The 23,480-nt window shown below is 44.6% G+C and overlaps 1 pseudogene; it reads left to right on the forward strand.

The window, feature by feature from the left end:
- LOC115126846 (lipoma-preferred partner homolog) overlaps window positions 1-23,480 on the forward strand; it is a 582,609-nt pseudogene that overhangs the window by 255,442 nt on the left and 303,687 nt on the right.

Consider the following 23,480-nt stretch of genomic DNA (forward strand, 5'->3'; position numbering starts at 1 on the left):
CTGTGTGTGTATATCTATGTATCTATGTATCAGTGTGTGTATATCTATGTATCTGTGCATCTATGTATCTGTGTATCTGTGTATCTGTGTGTGTATATCTATGTATCTGTGTATCTGTGTATCTGTGTGTGTATATCTATGTATCTGTGTATCAGTGTGTGTATATCTATGTATCTGTGTATCAGTGTATCTGTGTATCTATGTATCTATGTATCTATGTATCTGTGTATCTATGTATCTGTGTATCAGTGTGTGTATATCTATGTATCTGTGTATCAGTGTGTGTATATCTGTGTATCTGTGTGTGTATATCTGTGTATCTGTGTATCAGTGTATCTGTGTATCTGTGTATCAGTGTATCTGTGTATCTATGTATCTATGTATCTGTGTATCAGTGTATCTGTGTGTGTATATCTATGTATCTGTGTATCAGTGTATCTGTGTATCTGTGTGTGTATATCTATGTATCTGTGTATCAGTGTATCTGTGTATCTGTGTGTGTATATCTATGTATCTGTGTATCTGTGTATCTGTATATCTGTGTGTGTATATCTATGCATCTGTGTATCAGTGTGTGTATATCTATGTATCAGTGTATCTGTGTATCTGTGTGTGTATATCTGTGTATCTGTGTGTGTATATCTGTGTGTGTATATCTATGTATCTATGTATCTGTGTATCTGTGTATCTATGTATCTGTGTATCTATGTATCTGTGTATCAGTGTATCTGTGTATCTGTGTGTGTATATCTATGTATCTGTGTATCTGTGTATCTATGTATCTGTGTATCTGTGTATATGTGTATCTGTGTGTCTGTGTGTCTGTATATCTGTATATCCGTGTATCTGTGTGTGTATATCTATGTGTCTGTGTATCTGTGTATCTGTATATCTGTGTGTGTATATCTATGTATCTGTGTATCTGTGTATCTGTATATCTGTGTGTGTATATCTGTGTATCTGTGTGTGTATATCTGTGTGTGTATATCTAAGTATCTATGTATCTGTGTATCTGTGTATCTATGTATCTGTGTATCTATGCATCTGTGTATCAGTGTATCTGTGTATCTGTGTATCTGTGTATCTGTGTATCTATGTATCTGTGTATCTGTGTATCTGTGTATCTGTGTGTGTATATCTATGTATCAGTGTATCTGTATATCTGTGTATCTGTGTATCAGTGTATCTGTGTATCTGTGTATCTGTGTATCTATGTATCTGTGTATCTGTGTATCTGTGTGTGTATATCTATGTATCAGTGTATCTGTATATCTGTGTATCTGTGTATCTGTGTATCAGTGTATCTGTGTATCTGTGTATCTATGTATCTGTGTGTGTATATCTGTGTATCTATGTATCTATGTATCTGTGTGTGTATATCTGTGTATCTATGTATCTGTGTGTGTATATCTGTGTATCTATGTATCTATGTATCAGTGTATCTGTCTGTGTATCTGTATATCTATGTATCTATGTATCTGTGTATCTGTGTATCAGTGTATCTGTGTATCTATGTATCTGTGTATCTGTGTATCTGTGTATCTATGTATCTGTGTGTCTGTGTATCTATGTATCTGTGTGTCTGTGTATCTATGTATCTGTGTATCTGTGTGTCTGTGTATCTGTGTGTCTGTATATCTGTATATCCGTGTATCTGTGTGTGTATATCTATGTGTCTGTGTATCTGTGTATCTGTATATCTGTGTGTGTATATCTATGTATCTGTGTATCTGTGTATCTGTATATCTGTGTGTGTATATCTGTGTATCTGTGTGTGTATATCTGTGTGTGTATATCTATGTATCTATGTATCTGTGTATCTATGTATCTGTGTATCTATGCATCTGTGTATCAGTGTATCTGTGTATCTGTGTATCTGTGTATCTATGTATCTGTGTATCTGTGTGTGTATATCTATGTATCAGTGTATCTGTATATCTGTGTATCTGTGTATCAGTGTATCTATGTATCTGTGTATCTGTGTATCTATGTATCTGTGTATCTGTGTGTGTATATCTATGTATCAGTGTATCTGTGTATCTGTGTATCAGTGTATCTGTGTATCTGTGTATCTATGTATCTGTGTGTGTATATCTGTGTATCTGTGTATCTATGTATCTGTGTGTGTATATCTGTGTATCTATGTATCTATGTATATGTGTGTATATCTGTGTATCTATGTATCTGTGTGTGTATATCTGTGTATCTATGTATCTATGTATCTGTGTATCTGTATATCTATGTATCTATGTATCTATGTATCTGTGTATCTGTGTGTGTATATCTATGTATCTGTGTATCTGTATATCTATGTATCTATGTATCTATGTATCTGTGTATCTGTGTGTGTATATCTATGTATCTGTGTATCTATGTATCTATGTATCTGTGTATCTGTATATCTATGTATCTATGTATCTATGTATCTGTGTATCTGTGTGTGTATATCTATGTATCTGTGTATCTGTGTATCTATGTATCTGTGTATCTATGTATCTGTGTATCTATGCATCTGTGTATCAGTGTATCTGTGTATCTGTGTATCTGTGTATCTGTGTATCTATGTATCTGTGTATCTGTGTGTGTATATCTATGTATCAGTGTATCTGTATATCTGTGTATCTGTGTATCAGTGTATCTATGTATCTGTGTATCTGTGTATCTATGTATCTGTGTGTCTGTGTATCTATGTATCTATGTATCAGTGTATCTGTGTATCTGTGTATCAGTGTATCTGTGTATCTGTGTATCTATGTATCTGTGTGTGTATATCTGTGTATCTGTGTATCTATGTATCTGTGTGTGTATATCTGTGTATCTATGTATCTATGTATCTGTGTGTGTATATCTGTGTATCTATGTATCTGTGTGTGTATATCTGTGTATCTATGTATCTATGTATCTGTGTATCTGTATATCTATGTATCTATGTATCTATGTATCTGTGTGTGTATATCTATGTATCTGTGTATCTGTGTATCAGTGTATCTGTGTATCTGTGTATCTATGTATCTGTGTATCTGTGTGTGTATATCTATGTATCAGTGTGTGTATATCTGTGTATCTGTGTATCTGTGTATCAGTGTATCTGTGTGTGTATATCTATGTATCTGTGTATCTGTGTATCTATGTATCTGTGTATCAGTGTATCTGTGTATCAGTGTATCTGTGTGTATATCTATGTATCTGTGTATCTGTGTATCTATGTATCTGTGTATCTGTGTATCTGTGTGTATATCTATGTATCCGTGTATCAGTGTATCTGTGTATCTGTGTGTGTATATCTGTGTGTGTATATCTATGTATCTATGTATCTGTGTATCTGTGTATCTGTGTATCTGTGTGTGTATATCTATGTATCTGTGTATCTGTGTATCTGTGTGTGTATATCTGTGTATCTGTGTGTGTATAGCTGTGTATCAGTGTATCAGTGTGTCTGTATATCTATGTATCTGTGTATCTGTGTGTCTGTGTATCTATGTATCTGTGTATCTGTGTGTCTGTGTATCTATGTATCTGTGTATCTATGTATCTGTGTATCTGTGTATCTGTGTGTGTATATCTATGTATCTGTGTAACTGTGTGTGTGTATCAGTGTATCTATGTATCTATGTGTGTATATCTATGTATCTCTGTATCTGTGTGTGTGTATCAGTGTATCTATGTATCTATGTGTGTATATCTATGTATCTGTGTGTGTGTATCAGTGTATCTATGTATCTGTGTGTGTGTATCAGTGTATCTATGTATCTGTGTGTGTGTATCAGTGTATCTATGTATCTATGTGTGTATATCTATGTATCTGTGTGTGTGTATCAGTGTATCTCTGTATCTGTGTGTGTGTATCAGTGTAACTATGTATCTATGTGTGTATATCTATGTATCTGTGTGTGTGTATCAGTGTATCTATGTATCTGTGTGTGTGTATCAGTGTATCTATGTATCTGTGTGTGTGTATCAGTGTATCTATGTATCTGTGTGTGTGTATCAGTGTATCTGTGTATCTATGTGTGTATATCTATGTATCTATGTGTGTGTATCTATGTGTCTGTGTTTTTTAAATATTTTATTTATTTTACCTTTATTTAACTAGGCAAGTCAGTTAAGAACACATTCTTATTTTCAATGACGGCCTGGGAACAGTGGGTTAACTGCCTGTTCAGGGGCAGAACGACAGATTTGTACCTTGTCAGCTCGGGGTTTGAACTCGCAACCTTCCGGTTACTAGTCCAACGCTCTAACCACTAGGCTACCCTGTGTGTGTATATCTATGTATCTGTGTATCTATGTATCTGTATATCTGTGTATCTGTGTATCTATGCATCTGTGTGTTTATAATTCCTGTATGTGTGTCTCCAGATGGGCAGGCCACAGAAGACCCTAGAGGAGAGGCGGTCCAGTCTGGATGCTGAGATTGACTCTCTGACCTCTATCCTAGCTGACCTGGAGAGTAACTCACCTTACAAGCCCCGCAATGCACAGGTATACCTTACCTTATCACTAACTGTCAAAAATATATATATATATATATATATATCTAGGCCTGTGTATTCTGGAGAGACGATGCTTCGTGTCGTTAGAGCTCAGCTTGTTGTGCGGCGAACTGCGTGGCTGAGTGAGCCAATCCTGCATTACACAGTTACAAACTTTACCTCCACTACCATGACAACAGAGTTACAAACTTTACCTCCACTACCATGACAACAGAGTTACAAACTTTACCTCCACTACCATGACAACAGAGTTACAAACTTTACCTCCACTACCATGACAACAGAGTTACAAACTTTACCTCCACTACCATGACAACACAGCTACAAACTTTACCTCCACTACCATGACAACAGAGTTACAAACTTTACCTCCACTACCATGACAACAGAGTTACAAACTTTACCTCCACTACCATGACAACAGAGTTACAAACTTTACCTCCACTACCATGACAACACAGTTACAAACTTTACCTCCACTACCATGACAACACAGTTACAAACTTTACCTCCACTACCATGACAACACAGTTACAAACTTTACCTCCACTACCATGACAACAGAGTTACAAACTTTACCTCCACTACCATGACAACACAGTTACAAACTTTACCTCCACTACCATGACAACACAGTTACAAACTTTACCTCCACTACCATGACAACACAGTTACAAACTTTACCTCCACTAACTACCAACACAACAGAGTTACAAACTTTACCTCCACTACCATGACAACACAGTTACAAACTTTACCTCCACTACCATGACAACACAGTTACAAACTTTACCTCCACTACCATGACAACACAGTTACAAACTTTACCTCCACTAACTACCAACACAACAGAGTTACAAACTTTACCTCCACTACCATGACAACACAGCTACAAACTTTACCTCCACTACCATGACAACACAGTTACAAACTTTACCTCCACTACCATGACAACACAGTTACAAACTTTACCTCCACTACCATGACAACACAGCTACAAACTTTACCTCCACTACCATGACAACACAGTTACAAACTTTACCTCCACTACCATGACAACACAGTTACAAACTTTACCTCCACTACCATGACAACACAGTTACAAACTTTACCTCCACTACCATGACAACACAGTTACAAACTTTACCTCCACTACCATGACAACACAGTTACAAACTTTACCTCCACTACCATGACAACAGAGTTACAAACTTTACCTCCACTACCATGACAACAGAGTTACAAACTTTACCTCCACTACCATGACAACAGAGTTACAAACTTTACCTCCACTACCATGACAACACAGTTACAAACTTTACCTCCACTACCATGACAACACAGTTACAAACTTTACCTCCACTACCATGACAACACAGTTACAAACTTTACCTCCACTACCATGACAACACAGTTACAAACTTTACCTCCACTACCATGACAACAGAGTTACAAACTTTACCTCATGACAACAGAGTTACAAACTTTACCTCCACTACCATGACAACAGAGTTACAAACTTTACCTCCACTACCATGACAACACAGTTACAAACTTTACCTCCACTACCATGACAACACAGTTACAAACTTTACCTCCACTACCATGACAACACAGTTACAAACTTTACCTCCACTACCATGACAACACAGTTACAAACTTTACCTCCACTAACTACCAAACACAGTTACAAACTACCTACAAACTTTACCTCCACAACAGAGTTACAAACTTTCCACTACCATGACAACACAGCTACAAACTTTACCTCCACTACCATGACAACACAGTTACAAACTTTACCTCCACTACCATGACAACACAGTTACAAACTTTACCTCCACTACCATGACAACACAGTTACAAACTTTACCTCCACTACCATGACAACACAGTTACAAACTTTACCTCCACTACCATGACAACACAGTTACAAACTTTACCTCCACTACCATGACAACACAGTTACAAACTTTACCTCCACTACCATGACAACACAGTGCTTCGATTGTTTATTTAAGTTGGTCTGAATTTCAGCCTTGTAGTGGGATAGTTCAAATTTTTTGGAAAGTGTTATTGGTTTCTAATTATAAAATGAGTCTTGACCCAGCTATATCAGTAATAGATATCAGATGAATTTAAGAGCAACTTGAAACTAGTGAAAAGCCTTGGGCACTGAGATAAATTGTTTGACACACAATACATGTAGGACACCACAGTTTTCAAAACAAACTAATCATGTTTGGGAAAGGAGAGGAGAGGAGAGGAAAGGAGAGGAGAGGAGAGGAAAGGAGAGGAGAGGAGAGGAGAGGAGAGAGAGGAGAGGAGAGGAAAGAAGAGGAAGAGCTCGGGGGACGTGCGGCAGGAAATGAGATCACGGCTGGTTCTGATTTGATGTGAGGGATGTTGGGTCAGAGTCACGGCTGTAACCAGGGTCTGAGTGTTAGTGAGGTACAGGGCTGTAACCAGGGTCTGAGTGTTAGTGAGGTATAGGGCTGTAACCAGGGTCTGAGTGTTAGTGAGGTATAGGGCTGTAACCAGGGTCTGAGTGTTAGTCAGGTACAGGGCTGTAACCAGGGTCTGAGTGTTAGTGAGGTATAGGACTGTAACCAGGGTCTGAGTGTTAGTGAGGTACAGAGTCACGGCTGTAACCAGGGTCTGAGTGTTAGTGAGGTACAGGGCTGTAACCAGGGTCTGAGTGTTAGTGAGGTATAGGGCTGTAACCAGGGTCTGAGTGTTAGTGAGGTACAGGGCTGTAACCAGGGTCTGAGTGTTAGTGAGGTACAGGGCTGTAACCAGGGTCTGAGTGTTAGTGAGGTACAGGGCTGTAACCAGGGTCTGAGTGTTAGTGAGGTACAGGGCTGTAACCAGGGTCTGAGTGTTAGTGAGGTATAGGGCTGTAACCAGGGTCTGAGTGTTAGTGAGGTATAGGACTGTAACCAGGGTCTGAGTGTTAGTGAGGTACAGAGTCACGGCTGTAACCAGGGTCTGAGTGTTAGTGAGGTACAGGGCTGTAACCAGGGTCTGAGTGTTAGTGAGGTATAGGGCTGTAACCAGGGTATGAGTGTTAGTGAGGTATAGGGCTGTAACCAGGGTCTGAGTGTTAGTCAGGTACAGGGCTGTAACCAGGGTCTGAGTGTTAGTGAGGTATAGGACTGTAAACAGGGTCTGAGTGTTAGTGAGGTACAGAGTCACGGCTGTAACCAGGGTCTGAGTGTTAGTGAGGTACAGGGCTGTAACCAGGGTCTGAGTGTTAGTGAGGTATAGGGCTGTAACCAGGGTCTGAGTGTTAGTGAGGTACAGGGCTGTAACCAGGGTCTGAGTGTTAGTGAGGTACATGGCTGTAACCAGGGTCTGAGTGTTAGTGAGGTACAGGGCTGTAACCAGGGTCTGAGTGTTAGTGAGGTACAGGGCTGTAACCAGGGTCTGAGTGTTAGTGAGGTATAGGGCTGTAACCAGGGTCTGAGTGTTAGTGAGGTATAGGGCTGTAACCAGGGTCTGAGTGTTAGTGAGGTACAGGGCTGTAACCAGGGTCTGAGTGTTAGTGAGGTATAGGGCTGTAACCAGGGTCTGAGTGTTAGTGAGGTATAGGACTGTAACCAGGGTCTGAGTGTTAGTGAGGTACAGAGTCACGGCTGTAACCAGGGTCTGAGTGTTAGTGAGGTATAGGGCTGTAACCAGGGTCTAAGTGTTAGTGAGGTACAGGGCTGTAACCAGGGTCTGAGTGTTAGTGAGGTACAGGGCTGTAACCAGGGTCTGAGTGTTAGTGAGGTATAGGGCTGTAACCAGGGTCTGAGTGTTAGTCAGGTACAGGGCTGTAACCAGGGTCTGAGTGTTAGTGAGGTACAGGGCTGTAACCAGGGTCTGAGTGTTAGTGAGGTATAGGGCTGTAACCAGGGTCTGAGTGTTAGTCAGGTACAGGGCTGTAACCAGGGTCTGAGTGTTAGTGAGGTACATGGCTGTAACCAGGGTCTGAGTGTTAGTGAGGTACAGGGCTGTAACCAGGGTCTGAGTGTTAGTGAGGTATAGGGCTGTAACCAGGGTCTGAGTGTTAGTGAGGTACAGGGCTGTAACCAGGGTCTGAGTGTTAGTGAGGTACAGAGTCACGGCTGTAACCAGGGTCTGAGTGTTAGTGAGGTATAGGGCTGTAACCAGGGTCTGAGTGTTAGTCAGGTACAGGGCTGTAACCAGGGTCTGAGTGTTAGTGAGGTACAGGGCTGTAACCAGGGTCTGAGTGTTAGTGAGGTATAGGGCTGTAACCAGGGTCTGAGTGTTAGTGAGGTACTGATCTCTCAGTAACCCCTTTTGTCCCTGCCTGCTTGTCTTGCTGCCAGCCTGCCTGTCTTGCTTCCTGCTTGTCTTGCTGCCAGCCTGCCTGTCTTGCTTCCTGCTTGTCTTGCTGCCAGCCTGCTTGTCTTGCTGCCAGCCTGCCTGTCTTGCTTCCTGCTTGTCTTGCTGCCAGCCTGCCTGTCTTGCTTCCTGCTTGTCTTGCTGCCAGCCTGCCTGTCTTGCTGCCAGCCTGCTTGTCTTGCTTCCTGCTTGTCTTGCTGCCAGCCTGCCTGTCTTGCTGCCAGCCTGCCTGTCTTGCTGCCTGTCTCCCTCTCCTTTCCTCTCCACAGTCAGTGGCCCCATTGACAACCTCTGTCACCATATTCCCTAAATAGTGGGGCTCTGGTCTAAAGCACTATTTATGACACCCTTTTCTCTGCCACTGTCCAGTCTGTATTTAGTATCTGTGTCCTTTCTGCAGGCCTAGAAGGCTGTGTTCATCTAAAGAACACACACACACACACACACACACACACACACACACACGTGATTACACACACACACACACACACACACGTGTTTACACACACACACACACACACACACACACACACACACACACACACACACACACACACACACACACACAAACACACACACACACACACACACGTGATTACACACACACACACACACACACACACACACACACACACACACACACACACACACACACACACACACACACACACACACACGTGATTACACACACACACACACACACACACACACACACACACACACACACACACACACACACACACACACACGTGATTACACACACACACACACGTGATTACACACACACACACACACACACACACACACACACACACACACACGTGTTTACACACACACACACACACACACACACACACACACACACACACACACACGTGTTTACACACACACACACACACACACACACACACACACACATGTGATTACACACACACACACACACACACCCAAATACACACACACACATACGTGATTACACACACACACACACACACCCACACCCAAACACACACACACGTGATTACACACACACACACACGTGTTTACACACACACAACGACCGACATGCACAGACAGGTCAACAAACATATTTGTGAGGCTATGCACCCCATACACGTCGTGTTGGTGAAGTGAAGATCTTTTAATAGGAAAATTATTGTAACAAGTCACAGAAAGGAGTCTGAAAGCTTTTTGTCGGTATGATCTGAAACATTTCTATGCGTCTGTATATGAAACTGTGAGAGCAGGAGCCCTGCCAGGGCTGGGAGTGAGTGGCTGAATGACAGGAGCCCTGCCAGGGCTGGGAGTGAGTGGCTGAATGACAGGAGCCCTGCCAGGGCTGGGAGTGAGTGGCTGAATGACAGGAGCCCTGCCAGGGCTGGGAGTGAGTGGCTGAATGACAGGAGCCCTGCCAGGGCTGGGAGTGAGTGGCTGAATGACAGGAGCCCTGTCAGGGCTGGGAGTGAGTGGCTGAATGACAGGAGCCCTGCCAGGGCTGGGAGTGAATGGACCAGAGCCCTATTCCCTATATAGTCCACTACTTTAGACCAGAGCCCTATTCCCTATATAGTGCACTACTTTAGACCAGAGCCCTATTCCCTATATAGTCCACTACTTTAGACCCGAGCCCTATTCCCTATATAGTGCACTACTTATGACCAGAGCCCTATTCCCTATATTGTGCACTACTTTAGACCAGAGCCCTATTCCCTACATAGTGCACTACTTTAGACCAGAGCCCTATTCCCTATATAGTGCACTACTTTTGACCAGAGCCCTATTCCCTATATAGTGCACTACTTTAGACCAGAGCCCTATTCCCTATATAGTCCACTACTTTAGACCAGAGCCCTATTCCCTACATAGTGCACTACTTTAGACCAGAGCCCTATTCCCTATATAGTGCACTACTTTAGACCAGAGCCCTATTCCCTATATAGTCCACTACATTAGACCAGAGCCCTATTCCCTATATAGTCCACTACTTTAGACCAGAGCCCTATTCCCTATATAGTGCACTACTTTAGACCAGAGCCCTATTCCCTATATAGTGCACTACTTTAGACCAGAGCCCTATTCCCTACATAGTGCACTACTTTAGACCAGAGCCCTATTCCCTATATAGTGCACTACTTTAGACCAGAGCCCTATTCCCTATATAGTGCACTACTTTAGACCAGAGCCCTATTCCCTATATAGTGCACTACTTTAGACCAGAGCCCTATTCCCTATATAGTGCACTACTTTAGACCAGAGCCCTATTCCCTATATAGTGCACTACTTTAGACCAGAGCCCTATTCCCTATATAGTGCACTACTTTAGACCAGAGCCCTATTCCCTATATAGTGCACTACTTTAGACCAGAGCCCTATGCCCTATATAGTGCACTACTTTAGACCAGAGCCCTATTCCCTATATAGTGCACTACTTTTGACCATTTACCATTTCCTTTGTGCACTGAAATTAACGTGCCAGCACTCCGAAATCGATATGCCGCCCTGTGTTGTTGCTGCTCTCTCCAGAGCCTCTGGGAAAGGACCAAGGCCGGGGACGCTCTCCTCCTCCCCATGTGACAGGATATGAGGCAGGGAGGGAGGAGGGAAAGTAAGGGGACCAGCCTTCTTGTATTTTTGGCTCCCAGATGAAATGGAAGCAGAGTTTGTTTCGTCGCTCAGTCATAAAAGTTGGAGCAGAGTAAGGAACGCCGCGTAGAACTTTCAGCCGGCGTTGGATGAGGCTTTATTTTTTATTTCACAGACATCAAAACAGTTGTGTTTGCTTTAGTTGGTATTCTCCCTGGCATGGGGGGGGTGGGGGTGGTAAGGAAATGTGTGAATTATATAAGTCCCATTTGCTCACTCTCTGAAATCCATCGAGGGAGAGAGAGAGAGATGTCATTTTTGGTTTGACACAAATATACCTAGTTTGTGTTGCTATGCTGTCAGTGTGGCATAGTGAGTTAGCTCATTGTAGGTCATATTGAATAACCCACTGTGGTTATATACTCCCGAGAGTTGTTTTATTGCTGGCGTTGCTCTTGTTTTTTGGGGGGGGAATTATGAAAGGTCTAACTACAATGTCACTAGAAATGTTTTCTCTAGTTTGAAATAAATGAACAGTAGATAGACAATATCAAAGGCAGGTTTCATGTTAAGTTGAATTGAAGGAGACATAATTGAATCATGGTTCAGCGGGTTCATTAACCCTGTCAAGTAGAAGTTACAGCTAAAATGAATATGTCGTCTGCTTGGAGACAAGACTCTGACTTCCAGGGGGAAGGACATCTGTGGATGTGCTCTTGAGCAAGGCACCTAACCCTGGTTGTATCTGTAAGTCACTCTGACTGGATACAGACAAAACAGTGTGAGAAATAGTAACTGTGTCTCAGAGAGAGAGTGAGAGATCAGTAACCCTTTAGTCCGTGTCTCAGAGAGATCAGTAACCATTTTAGTCCCTGTCTCAGAGAGAGAGATCAGTAACCCTTTAGTCCCTGTCTCAGAGAGATCAATAACCATTTTAGTCCCTGTCTCAGAGAGATCAGTAACCATTTAGTCCCTGTCTCAGAGAGATCAGTAACCATTTAGTCCCTGTCTCAGAGAGATCAATAACCATTTTAGTCCCTGCCTCAGAGAGATCAGTAACCATTTTAGTCCCTGTCTCAGAGAGATCAGTAATCATTTTAGTCCCTGTCTCAGAGAGATCAGTAACCATTTTAGTCCCTGTCTCAGAGAGATCAGTAATCATTTTAGTCCCTGTCTCAGAGAGATCAGTAACCATTTTAGTCCCTGTCTCAGAGAGATCAGTAACCATTTTAGTCCCTGTCTCAGAGAGATCAGTAACTATTTTAGTCCCTGTCTCAGAGAGATCAGTAACCATTTTAGTCCCTGTCTCAGAGAGATCAGTAATCATTTTAGTCCCTGTCTCAGAGAGATCAGTAACCCTTTAGTACCTGTCTCAGAGAGAGAGAGAGATCAGTACCCCTTTAGTCCCTGTCTCAGAGAGATCAGTAACCCTTTAGTCCCTGTCTCAGAGAGATCAGTAACCCTTTAGTCCCTGTCTCAGAGAGATCAGTAACCCTTTAGTCCCTGTCTCAGAGAGATCAGTAACCCTTTAGTCCCTGTCTCAGAGAGATCAGTAACCCTTTAGTCCCTGTCTCAGAGAGAGAGAGATATCAGTAACCCTTTAGTCCCTGTCTCAGAGGGATCAGTAACCATTTTAGTCCCTGTCTCAGAGAGAGAGATCAGTAACCCTTTTAGTCCCTGTCTCAGAGAGATCAGTAACCATTTTAGTCCCTGTCTCAGAGAGATCAGTAACCATTTTAGTCCCTGTCTCAGAGAGATCAGTAATCATTTTAGTCCCTGTCTCAGAGAGATCAGTAACCATTTTAGTCCCTTTCTCAGAGAGATCAGTAATCATTTTAGTCCCTGTCTCAGAGAGATCAGTAACCATTTTAGTCCCTGTCTCAGAGAGATCAGTAATCATTTTAGTCCCTGTCTCAGAGAGATCAGTAACCCTTTAGTACCTGTCTCAGAGAGAGAGAGATCAGTACCCCTTTAGTCCCTGTCTCAGAGAGATCAGTAACCCTTTAGTCCCTGTCTCAGAGAGATCAGTAACCCTTTAGTACCTGTCTCAGAGAGAGAGAGAGATCAGTACCCCTTTAGTCCCTGTCTCAGAGAGATCAGTAACCCTTTAGTCCCTGTCTCAGAGAGATCAGTAACCCTTTAGTCCCTGTCTCAGAGAGATCAGTAACCCTTTAGTCCCTGTCTCAGAGAGATCAGTAACCCTTTAGTCCCTGTCTCAGAGAGATCAGTAACCCTTTAGTCCCTGTCTCAGAGAGAGAGAGATATCAGTAACCCTTTAGTCCCTGTCTCAGAGGGATCAGTAACCATTTTAGTCCCTGTCTCAGAGAGAGAGATCAGTAACCCTTTTAGTCCCTGTCTCAGAGAGATCAGTAACCATTTTAGTCCCTGTCTCAGAGAGATCAGTAACCATTTTAGTCCCTGTCTCAGAGAGATCAGTAATCATTTTAGTCCCTGTCTCAGAGAGATCAGTAACCATTTTAGTCCCTTTCTCAGAGAGATCAGTAATCATTTTAGTCCCTGTCTCAGAGAGATCAGTAACCATTTTAGTCCCTGTCTCAGAGAGATCAGTAATCATTTTAGTCCCTGTCTCAGAGAGATCAGTAACCCTTTAGTACCTGTCTCAGAGAGAGAGAGATCAGTACCCCTTTAGTCCCTGTCTCAGAGAGATCAGTAACCCTTTAGTCCCTGTCTCAGAGAGATCAGTAACCCTTTAGTCCCTGTCTCAGAGAGAGAGAGAGAGATCAGTAACCCTTTAGTCCCTGTCTCAGAGAGATCAGTAACCATTTTAGTCCCTGTCTCAGAGAGAGAGAGATCAGTAACCCTTTAGTACCTGTCTCAGAGAGAGAGAGATCAGTAACCCTTTAGTACCTGTCTCAGAGAGAGAGAGAGAGATCAGTACCCCTTTAGTCCCTGTCTCAGAGAGATCAGTAACCCTTTAGTCCCTGTCTCATAGAGATCAGTAACCCTTTAGTACCTGTCTCAGGGAGAGAGAGAGAGATCAGTACCCCTTTAGTCCCTGTCTCAGAGAGATCAGTAACCCTTTAGTCCCTGTCTAATAGAGATCAGTAACCCTTTATTCCCTGTCTCAGAGAGATCAGTAACCCTTTAGTCCCTGTCTCAGAGAGAGAGAGAGAGATCAGTAACCCTTTAGTCCCTGTCTCAGAGAGAGAGAGAGATCAGTAACCCTTTAGTCCCTGTCTCAGAGAGATCAGTAACCCTTTAGTCCCTGTCTCAGAGAGAGAGAGAGATCAGTAACCCTTTAGTCCCTGTCTCAGAGAGAGAGAGAGAGAGAGAGATCAGTAACCCTTTAGTCCCTGTCTCAGAGAGATCAGTAACCATTTTAGTCCCTGTCTCAGAGAGAGAGATCAGTAACCCTTTTAGTCCCTGTCTCAGAGAGATCAATAACCATTTTAGTCCCTGTCTCAGAGAGATCAGTAACCATTTAGTCCCTGTCTCAGAGAGATCAGTAACCATTTTAGTCCCTGTCTCAGAGAGAGAGATCAGTAACCCTTTTTGTCCCTGTCTCGGAGAGAGAGAGATCAGTAATCATTTTTGTCCGTGTCTCAGAGAGATCAGTAATCATTTTAGCCCCTGTCTCAGAGAGAGAGAGAGATCAGTAATCATTTTAGTCCCTGTCTCAGAGAGAGAGAGAGATCAGTAATCATTTTTGTCCCTGTCTCAGAGAGAGGGAGAGAGACACTACTGTAAAGGGGGGAGAGAGAGAGGGTGAGATACTGTACTGACTCATGTTAAGCAGTCCATGTTTATGCTAAACCACTCTAAGTGAGTGTGTGCTCAGGGCAGCAGCAGTGCAATCAGTTGTCCCCAACCCCAGCGCTCTCTCTCCATGACTGTTACTGTACGTAGCACCACTAATGTGCAGCGCAGGCCTGTCCAAGCGCATCATATCTGTTGGGGGCCAGCTAACAAGGAGGTCCAGATGACTGTCAAAACACCGTACTCATCAAGCCCAGGCACTTGAACCAAAAGGGGAGGGAGGGAGGGAGAGGGAGCGAGAGGTAGGGAGGGAGAGAGGAGGAGAGGGAGAGAGAGGGAATGGAGGGAGGGAGGAGGAGGGGAGAGAGAGAGAGGGATGGAGGGAGGGAGAGAGGTGGAGAAGGAGAGGGAGGGAGGGAGGGAGAGAGGATGAGAGGGATGAGGGAGGGAGGGAGGGAGGGAGGGAGAGGGGGAGGGAGGGAGAGAGGAGGAGAGGGAGAGAGAGGGAGGGAGGGAGAGAGAGAGGGAGAGAGAGGGAGGGAGGGAGGCGGAGAGGGAGACAGAGGGAGGGAGGAGGAGAAGGAGCGAGAGGGAGGGAGGAGAGAGGAGTAGAGGAAGGCAGGGAGGGAGAGAAGAGGGAGGGAGGGAGGAGGAGAGGGGAGAGAGAGAGAGAGGAGGAGGGAGGGAGGGAGAGAGGAGGAGAAGGAGAGGGATGAGGGAGGGAGGGAGGGAGGAGGAAGGGAAGAGAGGGAGAGAGAAGGGGGGAGGGAGGGAGGGAAAGAGAGAGGAGGAGGAGAGGAGAGAGAGAGAGAGGAGAGAGGGAGAGGGAGAGGGGGGGGAGAGGGAGGGAGGGAGGGAGGGAGGGAGGGAGGGAGGAGAGGGAGAGAGGGAGGGAGGGAGGGAGGAGAGGGAGGGAGGGAGGGAGGGAGGGAGGGAGGGAGGGAGAGAGAGAAGGGGGGGAGGGAGGGAGGGAGGGAGGAGAGAGAAGGGGGAGGGAGGGAGGGAAAGAGAGAGGAGGAGGAGAGGGAGAGAGAGAGAGAGGAGGAGAGGAGGAGAGGGAGAGAGGGGGAGGAGAGGGAGGGAGGGAGGGAGGGAGGGAGAGAGGGAGAGAGGGAGGAGAGGGAGGGAGGGAGGGAGAGCATTGTGGCAAGTAAATAAAGACAATCTCTGTATTTCTCTTAATCTGCGTAATTGAGATTATCAGAGAAATAATAAATGACTCCCTAAATAAATCATTACAAAACACGATAATATGTCCAGAGCTATAATGTAATAACCCAAATTACTGTACAATTGGTTACTTTTCTCTCGCTCTCTCTCTCCCTCTGTCTCTCTCTCTCTCTCTCTCTCTCTCTACCTCTCTCTCTCTCTCTCTCTCTACCTCTCTCTGTTCACCTCTCTCTCTCTTTCTCTCTGTCTCTCTCTCTCTCTCTCTCTCTCTCTCTCTCTCTCTCTCTACCTCTCTCTCTCTACCTCTCCTACTCTCTCTCTCTCTCTCTCTCCTCTCCTCTCTCTCTCTCTCTCTCTCTCTCTACCTCTCTCTCTCTCTCTCTCTCTCTACCTCTCTATGTTCACCTCTCTCCCTCTGTCTACCTCTCTCTCTCTTTCTCTCTCTTTCTCTCTCTTTCTTTCTCTCTCTCTCTCTCTCTCTTTACCTCTCTCTCTCTGTTCAGCTCTCTCTCTGTCTACCTCTCTCTCTCTTTCTCTCTCTCTCTCTCTCTCTATATATATATATATATATATATCTCTCTCTCTCTCTCTCTGTTCACCTCTCTCTCTCTCTCTCTTTACCTGGTAGTCTTTAAGAACCAGTCTTTTAGAACCCAGTGAGTTCCTGTAGTCTTTAATGTAGTAGGAGAATCCAGTGGGTTCTGGGTAGTATTTAATGTAATAGGAGAACCCAGTGGGTTCTGGGTAGTCTTTAATGTAGTAGGAGAACCCAGTGTGTTCTGGTAGTCTTTAATGTAGTAGGAGAACCCAGTGGGTTCTGGTAGTCTTTAATGTAATAGGAGAACTCAGTGGGTTCTGGTAGTCTTTAATGTAGTAGGAGAACTCAGTGGGTTCTGGGTAGTCTTTAATGTAATAGGAGAACCCAGTGTGTTCTGGGTAGTCTTTAATGTAGTAGGAGAACCCAGTGGGTTCTGGTAGTCTTTAATGTAGTAGGAGAACCCAGTGGGTTCTGGGTAGTATTTAATGTAATAGGAGAACCCAGTGGGTTCTGGGTAGTATTTAATGTAATAGGAGAACCCAGTGGGTTCTGGGTAGTCTTTAATGTAGTAGGAGAACCCAGTGGGTTCTGATAGTCTGTAATGTAGTAGGAGAACCCAGTGGGTTCTGGGTAGTATTTAATGTAATAGGAGAACCCAGTGGGTTCTGGGTATTCTTTAATGTAGTAGGAGAACCCAGTGGGTTCTGGTAGTCTTTAATGTAGTAGGAGAACCCAGAGGGTTCTGGGTAGTATTTAATGTAATAGGAGAACCCAGTGGGTTCTGGGTAGTCTTTAATATAATTGGAGAATCCAGTGGGTTCTGGTAGTCTTTAATGTAGTAGGAGAACCCAGTGTGTTCTGGGTAGTCTTTAATGTAGTAGGAGAACCCAGTGTGTTCTGGGTAGTCTTTAATGTCGTAGGATAACCCAGTGTGTTCTGGGTAGTCTTTAATGCAGTAGGAGAACCCAGTGTGTTCTGGGTAGTCTTTAATGTAGTAGGAGAACCCAGTGTGTTCTGGGTAGTCTTTAATGTAGTAGGAGAACCCAGTGTGTTCTGGGTAGTCTTTAATGTAGTAGGAGAACCCAGTGTGTTCTGGGTAGTCTTTAATGTAGTAGGAGAACCCAGTGTGTTCTGGGTAGTCTTTAATGTGGTAGGAGAACCCAGTGTGTTCTGGGTAGTATTTAATGTAGTAGGAGAACCCAGTGTGTTCTGGCTAGTCTTTAATGTAGTAGGAGAACCCAGTGTGTTCTGGGTAGTCTTTAATATAATTGGAGAACCCAGTGTGTTCTGGGTAGTCTTTAATATAATTGGAGAACCCAGTGTGTTCTGGGTAGTCTTTAATATAATTGGAGAACCCAGTGTGTTCTGGGTAGTCTTTAATATAATTGGAGAACCCAGTGTGTTCTGGGTAGTCTTTAATGTAATAGGAGAACCCAGTGGGTTCTGGGTAGTCTTTAATGTAGTAGGAGAACCCAGTGTGTTCTGGGTAGTCTTTAATGTAGTAGGAGAACCCAGTGCGTTCTGGGTAGTCTTTAATGTAGTAGGAGAACCCAGTGTGTTCTGGGTAGTCTTTAATGTAGTAGGAGAACCCAGTGTGTTCTGGGTAGTCTTTAATGTAGTAGGAGAACCCAGTGTGTTCTGGGTAGTCTTTAATGTAGTAGGAGAACCCAGTGTGTTCTGGGTAGTATTTAATGTAGTAGGAGAACCCAGTGTGTTCTGGCTAGTCTTTAATGTAGTAGGAGAACCCAGTGTGTTCTGGGTAGTCTTTAATGTAGTAGGAGAACCCAGTGTGTTCTGGGTAGTATTTAATGTAGTAGGAGAACCCAGTGTGTTCTGGCTAGTCTTTAATGTAGTAGGAGAACCCAGTGTGTTCTGGGTAGTCTTTAATGTAGTAGGAGAACCCAGTGTGTTCTGGGTAGTATTTAATGTAGTAGGAGAACCCAGTGTGTTCTGGGTAGTCTTTAATATAATTGGAGAACCCAGTGTGTTCTGGGTAGTCTTTAATGTAGTAGGAGAACCCAGTGTGTTCTGGGTAGTATTTAATGTAGTAGGAGAACCCAGTGGGTTCTGGTAGTCTTTAATGTAGTAGGAGAACCCAGTGGGTTCTGGGTAGTATTTAATGTAGTAGGAGAACCCAGTGTGTTCTGGGTAGTCTTTAATAGCTGGTAGTTTAGTAGATGTTTATGTTTTTTCTCTTAGTTCTTTGTTAAATGGTTAGAAGGCTGCAGAAGTGGTTTATCCAGACATCTCCATTTTGGATAGATAGCTCTTTGTGTTGCTGTTTGTTCAGTGTTTTCCAGTTTTCCCAAAAGGGATTTGATGCTATAGATTCTTTAATCACAATGATCTGATTTCTGACGTGCTGTTCCTTCTTTTTCCGTAGTGTATTTCTGTATTGTTTTAGCGATTCACCATAGTGATGGTGTAGACTCAGGTTAGAAAACCTCTCTCTCTGTTTTTGGTTGGACAGGTTTCCCAATTTCTTTCATAGGTTTTTTAATTATTCATCAAACAATTCCTCGTTGTTGTTAGTTATCTTAGGTTAAATAAAATATAAACGCAACATGCAACAATTTCTACGATTTTGCGTTTACATTTCATATAAGGAAATCAGTCAATTTAAATAAATTCATTAGACACTAATCTATAGATTTCACATGACTGGGCAGGGACCTGGGAGGGCATAGGCCCACCCACTTGGGAGCCATTGGGGAGCCAGACCCAGCCAATCAGAATGAGTTTTTTCCCCCACCAAAGTGCTTTATTACAGACAGAAATACTCCTCAGCACTCTGATGATCCCGCAGGTGATGAAGCCGGATGTGGAGGTCCTGGGTTGACGTGGTTACACCTGGTCTGTGGTTGTGGAGGTCCTGGGTTGACGTGGTTACACCTGGTCTGTGGTTGTGGAGGTCCTGGGTTGACGTGGTTACACCTGGTCTGTGGTTGTGGAGGTCCTGGGTTGACGTGGTTACACCTGGTCTGTGGTTGTGGAGGTCCTGGGTTGACGTGGTTACACATGGTCTGTGGTTGTGGAGGTCCTGGGTTGACGTGGTTACACATGGTCTGTGGTTGTGGAGGTCCTGGGTTGACGTGGTTACACATGGTCTGTGGTTGAGGAGGTCCTGGGTTGACGTGGTTACACCTGGTCTGTGGATGTGGAGGTCCTGGGTTGACGTGGTTACACCTGGTCTGTGGTTGAGGAGGTCCTGGGTTGACGTGGTTACACCTGGTCTGTGGTTGTGGAGGTCCTGGGTTGACGTGGTTACACCTGGTCTGTGGTTGTGGAGGTCCTGGGTTGACGTGGTTACACCTGGTCTGTGGTTGTGGAGGTCCTGGGTTGACGTGGTTACACCTGGTCTGTGGTTGTGGAGGTCCTGGGTTGACGTGGTTACACATGGTCTGTGGTTGTGAGGCCGGTTGGACGTACTACCAAATTCTTTCAAATGACCTTAGATGCGGCTTATGGTAGAGAAATTAACATTGAATTATCGTGCCATTTGCACGCTCCCTTAACACTTGAGACATCTGTGGCATTGTGTTGCGTAACAAAACTGCACATTTTGGAATCACCTTTTATCGTCCCCAGCACAAGGTGCACCTGGGTAAGGATCATTCTGTTTAAGCTTCTTGATAAGCCACACCTGTCAGATGGATGGATTATCTTGGCAACGGAGAAATATAAACTAATTTGTTCAAAACATTTGAGATAAATAAACTTTTTTGTGCGTCTGACACATTTCTGTGATCTTTTATTTCAGCTCATTAAAAAACAAGGTTCCAGTATTTTACATGTTGCGAGTGTATTAATAAATATATATATTAATACCGTTACAAAATATATATATATATATATTCTCAGTGTCGTTAGTTTTGTTTGGTTTTCTGCTGTATATTTTTATTTGATATGATAGCTGATAGGTCAAATATACTGTCCAGGCTTCCTAATCCTATGTGTATAGCTTCAATATTGCAGGGACACATTTTGTCCAGAGGTTGTCTAGGAGGGATTGGATTTGTTGTTGGACAACTGTTTTTTTTGGTAGGATTCTACACTACCTACTCTATCTAGGGTGTTAACTGTTTAGGGTTGGGTTTTCCCATCTCCGCTCCTCACAAGAGTACCCTTCTCCTCTCCTCTCTCTCCTCACAAGAGTACTCCTCTCCTCTCCTCTCCTCTCCTCTCCTCTCCTCTCCTCTCCTCTCCTCTCCTCACAAGAGTACCCCACTCCTCTCCTCTCCTCACAAGAGTACTCCTCTCCTCTCCGCTCCTCACAAGAGTACCCTTCTCCTCTCCTCTCTCTCCTCACAAGAGTACTCCTCTCCTCTCCTCTCCTCTCCTCTCCTCTCCTCTCCTCTCCTCTCCTCTCCTCTCCTCACAAGAGTACCCCACTCCTCTCCTCTCCTCACAAGAGTACCCCTCTCCTCTCCTCTCTCTCCTCACAAGAGTACCACTCTCCTCTCCTCTCCTCACAAGAGTACACCTCTCCTCTCCTCTCTCTCCTCACAAGAGTACCCCACTCCTCTCCTCACAAGAGTACCCCTCTCCTCTCTCTCCTCTCTCTCCTCACAAGAGTACCCCACTCCTCTCCTCACAAGAGTACCCCTCTCCTCTCTCTCCTCTCTCTCCTCACAAGAGTACCCCACTCCTCTCCTCACAAGAGTACCCCTCTCCTCTCCTCTCGCTCCTTTCGCAGTGTGCCAGCTATGGATGACACTCTGCTCTGCTCATCTCTCCTGTCTGTCGTCAGGCTGAGGATTCATAACACTCACTGTCACAACATGACAGCATGATAGGCTCTCCCCGACCCTTAACCCCTCTTCACCACAGCTCCCAGCTCCTCCACAGACCACAGCGTCTGGTGAAGGAATCTGTGGGGAATAGGGCAGCTCAGGCTCCTTGCCTGCCAGTTGCTCAGATCCCTGAGTATATTTTGGAAGCTGTGGCTCCATCATGGCTCCATGGCTGCCAGTTGCTCAGATCCCTGACTATATTATGGAAGCTGTGGCTCCATCATGGCTCCATGGCTGCCAGTTGCTCAGATCCCTGACTATATTATAGAAGCTGTGGTTCCATCATGGCTCCATGGCTGCCAGTTGCTCAGATCCCTGACTATATTATGGAAGCTGTGGTTCCGTCGTGGCTCCATGGCTGCCAGTTGCTCAGATCCCTGACTATATTATGGAAGCTGTGGCTCCGTCATGGCTCCATGGCTGCCAGTTGCTCAGATCCCTGACTATATTATGGAAGCTGTGGCTCCATCATGGCTCCATGGCTGCCAGTTGCTCAGATCCCTGACTATATTATGGAAGCTGTGGCTCCATCATGGCTCCATGGCTGCCAGTTGCTCAGATCCCTGACTATATTATGGAAGCTGTGGTTCCATCGTGGCTCCATGGCTGCCAGTTGCTCAGATCCCTGACTATATTATGGAAGCTGTGGCTCCATCATGGCTCCATGGCTGCCAGTTGCTCAGATCCCTGAGTATATTATGGAAGCTGTGGCTCCATCATGGCTCCATGGCTGCCAGTTGCTCAGATCCCTGACTATATTATGGAAGCTGTGGCTCCATCATGGCTCCATGGCTGCCAGTTGCTCAGATCCCTGACTATATTATGGAAGCTGTGGCTCCATCATGGCTCCATGGCTGCCAGTTGCTCAGATCCCTGAGTATATTTTGGAAGCTGTGGCTCCATCATGGCTCCTTGCCTGCCAGTTGCTCAGATCCCTGAGTATATTATGGAAGCTGTGGCTCCATCATGGCTCCATGGCTGCCAGTTGCTCAGATCCCTCACTATATTATGGAAGCTGTGGCTCCGTCATGGCTCCATGGCTGCCAGTTGCTCAGATCCCTGACTATATTATGGAAGCTGTGGCTCCATCATGGCTCCATGGCTGCCAGTTGCTCAGATCCCTGAGTATATTATGGAAGCTGTGGCTCCATCATGGCTCCATGGCTGCCAGTTGCTCAGATCCCTGACTATATTATGGAAGCTGTGGCTCCATCATGGATCCTGGCCTGCCAGTTGCTCAGATCCCTGACTATATTATGGAAGCTGTGGCTCCGTCATGGCTCCATGGCTGCCAGTTGCTCAGATCCCTGACTATATTATGGAAGCTGTGGCTCCGTCATGGCTCCATGGCTGCCTGCCCCTCAGCTCCCTGACAGAGTGTGTATGATAATGGGGTAGTGACCTTTTCATTACACCTCTCATGAGCCTTACACTGGCTGCCTCTCAACAGACATGTTTCTCTCTCTCTCTCTCTCTCTCTCTCTCTCTCTCTCTCTCTCTCTCTCTCTCTCTCTCCCTCACCCCCCCCCCTCTCTCTTGCTTCTCTCTCTCTTTGTCTCAATTTCAGTTCAAGGACCTTCTGTCTGTCTCTCTCTCTGTCAATTCAATTCAAAGGGCTTTATTAGCATGGAAAACATATGAAGTATGAAAGGAAAAATAAATAGCAGATGAGGCCCAATATGTTGTTGGCCTTTGGGGCAGCAGGTAGCCTAGTGGTTAGAGCAGGTAGTCTAGTGGTTAGAGCAGGTAGTCTAGTGATTAGAGCAGGTAACCTACCGGTAAGAGCAGGTAGTCTAGCGGTTAGAGCAGGTAGTCTAGCGGTTAGATCAGGTAGTC

Source organism: Oncorhynchus nerka, linkage group LG24 (assembly GCF_034236695.1).
Source record: "Oncorhynchus nerka isolate Pitt River linkage group LG24, Oner_Uvic_2.0, whole genome shotgun sequence".
NCBI lineage: Eukaryota > Metazoa > Chordata > Actinopteri > Salmoniformes > Salmonidae > Oncorhynchus > Oncorhynchus nerka.